Source organism: Crotalus tigris, unplaced genomic scaffold (assembly GCF_016545835.1).
Source record: "Crotalus tigris isolate CLP2741 ecotype Arizona unplaced genomic scaffold, ASM1654583v1 scf7180000018105.1476442, whole genome shotgun sequence".
NCBI lineage: Eukaryota > Metazoa > Chordata > Lepidosauria > Squamata > Viperidae > Crotalus > Crotalus tigris.
The window spans coordinates 1,072,459-1,077,626 of NW_024096826.1; the positions used below are offsets into that span (position 1 = coordinate 1,072,459).

General features: G+C 39.6%; 1 long non-coding RNA gene across 1 annotated transcript; it reads left to right on the forward strand.

The window, feature by feature from the left end:
• The first annotated feature begins 337 nt into the window (after positions 1-337).
• Positions 338-4,791, forward strand: LOC120310043. Its single transcript, XR_005557251.1, has 4 exons — positions 338-400; positions 1,632-1,802; positions 2,910-3,998; positions 4,514-4,791. It is a non-coding gene; the product is annotated as an uncharacterized LOC120310043 (long non-coding RNA).
• The last annotated feature ends 377 nt before the right edge of the window (positions 4,792-5,168 follow it).

The following is a 5,168-nucleotide window of genomic DNA, read 5'->3' on the forward strand; positions in this document are numbered from 1 at the left end:
GTAATTTTTTTAAAGGAGGAGCACATCAGGCCTTTTGACTCCATGAGACTAAATTGGTGATTACAGGAAATAGTAAACTTTAAATCATCCCATTTAAATAGTGGGGCAGCACCAATGACAGTAAAAATAAATCTGTAGTATTCTTCCTTACAGTTAAATGTGCAAACAAATCCTTATTCAAAAGTAAAATACGTTTTAGCTTGGATTAAAAGCCATCATCAGAAAAAGCCTTTTGCCTACAGAGGTGTTTGTCACCTTCCATTGTGACATCACTACCTTCAGCAGTTTAAATTCTCAGCAACTCAGCTCCTATGTCACATTAGTGGGATTACTCAGGAGAGAAAGCACCTCTTTCCTAGTTTCTTGCTTTAGGTTGAAAGAAAGAAAATAGGATAATAATGTAAGTAAGATCGGTTTTCCAATATGCTCCTAGAAAGCTCTCTGCCAATCCAAGTCCAAGAAGGGGTATTTTTAATACTTTGTCATTTTCCCCCCGACTTGTGGTTCTGGAAATAGCTTTACCAGTCAACTGGGAATGAAAAGACATTCATAATTTAAATTGAGCAGTTTGATTGAGGGACCATGGTTTGCTTTTCCTTCCTTCCTTCCTTCCTTCCTTCCTTCCTTCCTTCCTTCCTTCCTTCCTTCCTTCCTTCCTTCCTTCCTTCCTTCCTTCCTTCCTTCCTTCCTTCCTTCCCACCCTCCCTCCCTCCCTTCCTTCCTTCCTTCCCCATCATATGCTTGCACAATACAAGCTTATATTGTGGGAGGACAACTATGATTTGAAAAAGAAATCTACACTGTTGTAACTTGTAACTAAAATATATACATATCCTTAATATGAAATAAGAGTGACATCAATCAGAAAAGGCTATAACGTGGATTAAAAGCCACAATGATTAAAAGCTGGGAGACCAAAAGGACCACTATGACATCATGCCCTTCCACTGTGACATCATGAACCTTGGCAGTTTAGTCTCAGCAACTGTCATATGTTACAACAGCAGCAGTGCTCAGGAGAGAAGGGAGAACTTTTCTAGTTTTTTTGGTTTCTGAATTGAAAGATAGAAAAGGGATAATAATGTAAGTAAGAATCCATAGCAGCCTTCATTCTCTAAGACTGTCCGAGAATGCTCTCTGCCAATTCCCCCCAGGAATGGGTTCCTTTAATACCCTCTAACTTATCTTCCCAGTTTGGCGGTTCTGAAAATAGCTCGGATTAAAAGAAGGCTCATAATTTAAACCGAGAAGAAAGATGGTGGATATTACTGTGCTCTCTTTTGCTGCTCTCCCAATGAAATGAGCCTACTGCACACATTAGCCTGCTCATCCTGAATATTTCTGCTGTCACATCATAACCAGGCATCCTCACAGTGTGCCAAAAATGTAGATCACTTCAATTAGTTCTCCAAACTTGCCAATTTCCTTTGGGGAGAATTTGCTCTTCATCAAGATGCTTCACTTTATCCAAGAACAATTTATGCACAGTCAGGAAAGGGGAAACGTCATAGAACACTCCCCTCCCCCCCAAGAAGCTATTTTGCCTTCCTTATTGTTGCTATCTTCTATCTGTCCCTACATAAGGGAAATCTCTGCAAATAATTTTTCTCATCTTTTCCTCTCTATTGTAGGCTATCCAAAATAATACAATTCTTTCTTAAAAAGAATAACAAAGTTGTCCCAGAAGGACTGCTAAAGAAAAGGCCCTGCATCCTCATCATCCTCAACAAGAGCAACAGAATCCAACCCATGCAGACTCCCGGAAAATCCTCCAAAAAGTACCTGGTGGATTCTGCCTGAAGGTGGGGGCCCTTCTGACCTTCAGTGCAGAGAAAGTCCAAGAGGGGCAGGATCTCCTCCAAACGGAGAGGAGTAAAAAACCTAGAGGGCACTAGAATGCAGGGGAGACCATGATTAAGGTTGAATGAGGGTGGTGGAGTTGGTATTAGAAAGGAGTGGAAATCTCTAATATAGTCTTAAGGAGAAAGGATTTTTTTTTTGTCTCCTGAATAAGTATTTCAACCATCTGAGCATGCCCCACTTTTCTTGTTTGAAGCAAACTCTATGTAAGACTGCATGCCAACTAATTTGGGAAAGAATCCAGAAAACTCCAAGTTAATGGACTCTTCCCTGTAAATGGAATTGGAGGCCTGGAGGTGCAGAAGATTACAATTTCAGAGGTCCCACAGTGCCTAATATGTCATTTGTAATATGTCAGAGAGCTGAGCTTGAGGACTATGAACAGGAACATTAGAATGGCTGCCCCATAGATTTGGGGGTGGTTAAACTTTAAGGGATAAAGGCACTTTGGCATTTAGGACCCCACCCCCAAGTGTCCTTCACCCTTTCTAGACAGCTACAAATCCCTTTCCCAAAGATCAAGCAGATTCTGAACTTTTGATGAGAATATTTTGGAGACACAATTATCCCTTACATGTCTAATGAGTAAAAAGAAAAGCCTATCAGGTCCCAAAGAGGTCTTCAGTGCGAAGGATATGGGTCCTATGTGAACGGAAGGAGATCTAGCACATTCTACCTAACCTGTATTTCCACCCAGGCTCACTACCTAGCTACAAATGGGACTCCTTCAAGCTGCAGCAGTCTAGAACCATAGGATCTGGATCTGTAGGTAACAGAGGACCCCACTTGCAGGCATTTGGATAATAAGGACAAGATAAACACTCAGAAATCTCAGCAAAGAGATTTTCTTTGGAGGTTTTCATGAATTGTAAAATGGACTGCATAAATTACTATGTGTCCCATGAAAATCCAGCATGCTTGTCTCATAGAAAGTTCCTCTGTGAGAGTTGATTGTTATCTTAGGTTTCACTCTTCCTATTCTATTCCTTGAGGAAAGGAGAGCTGAGGCAGTGCAAGGGCCTCTTCTAACTCTCTTGGCATCTTTTCAGGGCCAACAGGATGAAGAGGAACAAGTTTGATTTTCTCAGTGCCATACTTCATAAACATCATCATCCATCTAGCAGAAGCAATTGTGAGTGAGCTAAAGCATTCCAAATCTAGTGGCAACTAATTATTGGACATGAAACCCAAAGAATTAGTTCTGGGAAAGTATTCCCTCCAAATCTGAGGAAGTGGACTACGTAGCAAAAACATTACATTCACATAATGTTCTTCTTGGTTATATATCTCCCATTTAAGGATATCTATGGAGAGATAGCTGATGAAAGAAACACAGCTAAAATGAACTGAATTATGAGGCTCGAAGAAAAGTTAGAAATGTCACAGCACCTGGAATCTTGGCTCCATGAATAATTAAGTCACATCTTTGTTTTGCTCGATGTCTTCTAGCAGGTGACAGAAATGCTTCACCCACATTACATGCTTGCTTCAGTGCTGTCCTGCTCAATGGTGACCATTGAACATATCACATTTGGAATTTGTGCAAGGATATTTACAGTATTTCCAATATTCAGGATTAAGAGATGAGCAAGGCGAAAGGATAAATACAGGCAGATGTTTTATATGTACAGGATAAAACCCAAAGCAAAAAATAAAATGTAGGACAATAATCAAAGCCACAACACAAAAATAAAATGTAACTCAGAAGGACACAACTATAAAAGAGCTGATTGCTCAACTGGACTGAGCAGTTAGTTGAATAAAACATTGGAAGATATTCCTAAAAGAGAAGACATCAAGAATCTCCAAGAAGTCTCAGAAGATGTGACTCAAGAATACAAAAGCCTTTCCTTCCTCAGTTGTGAGTCATACATTTCTGGACTCCAGAGACCTTAGACTGAATTTAATGGAGCGTCTATTTCAAATTTCATACCTCAGTGATACTAGGATGGGCACCTTAAGTATTTAGTTATTGACTCAGAATAGATGACTGATCCCATTACACAGTCAAATATTTTACCCTCCAGTACCATCCAATCCACCCTCCTCTTCCCAAACACTTTGAATCCCATATATTCCATTTGATTCTTCACCTTGTTCTAAACATCGACCGTGAGGACTCCAATATTTCCAATCAGGTAATACTTAGCTTATTTATTCCTTAAGAGCCTGCAGCATTAGTATTACACCTCTGGGATACTCCAATTCAAGCAACTCAATAACTTCCATAATTTGGAGTCATAAATCCTTGATTGAGGGCAGGGAGGGGATAATTGTTGGTCAGACCCAAACAGCAAAATAACATGGAATGATTTTGGTTGTCTCCTTTCTCTTGGATGGGAGGTTCCCCTTATCCCTTGCAGAAAAATGCTTACATATAACCTCTCACTTGTTGAGTACAATGATATGACCTAATTTGTATCAGTGATTAAACTGGACCACATTGGAGCTGGGAGTAGGATCCTTCTAGATCTTGAGAATAACCTACTATCCAATCCAATCTGTGGGGAATATTACGATGGATAGAATTTTCTAAAAGAGCAAAGCTCCTTTTGTGGTGACCTGCTCCTGTGCAAGAACTCCTTAATGGCCCCCAGAGGGTCCAATGGTACAGTAGACTCTGCTAAATTCTTGCTGCTACTTTCTTTTACAGCATATGGAAGATTGGATCACTGACATATCTTCTACAGCAACAGACAAATCCATCGGTCTCCATTCTTCCTTGCTCCACCTTGTCCTGAATATGCCCCAATGTTCCAGTATGGAGTCAAAGGGCTATTGAGTTCTGATCTGAGATTGCAGGAAGTCAAGAAATGTGGATCTAAATTGCAATTATTTCTTCCTTTGGATTAAGTTATGGACTGAATCTGAGAGCTAAGCATCTTGTTTAGGACTTATTCTCTTTATAATTGTTTCATACAGAATATTGCACCTCCCCTCGTTATACCCTTGTATCTTTTATGTTTATTTGCTTTTAAAATAATAAGAGAAAAAATAAAACACAGATATTATTATACTGCATATATAGTTCAGTGTGGGCTTATTTCAAGGCAAATACATCTCTGAATATCTCCATTTTTAATTTTAAAGAACATTTTCAGAACACTGGAAGCCCTGCCATTGCTGAAGGCATTGGAGAATCTTGTAAGGAAATATGTCTGAAAGGACGACTTTCCCAAACCTCCAACTCTATTTTGAGGATGCAAGAGAAAATATGACAGTGCTTAGTTTAAGCAATGATCCCCTTCCATTCTTATTTTTCCTAGAGAAAATCAAATTGTTAGTTCAGTCTTCAAACACTGAGACAC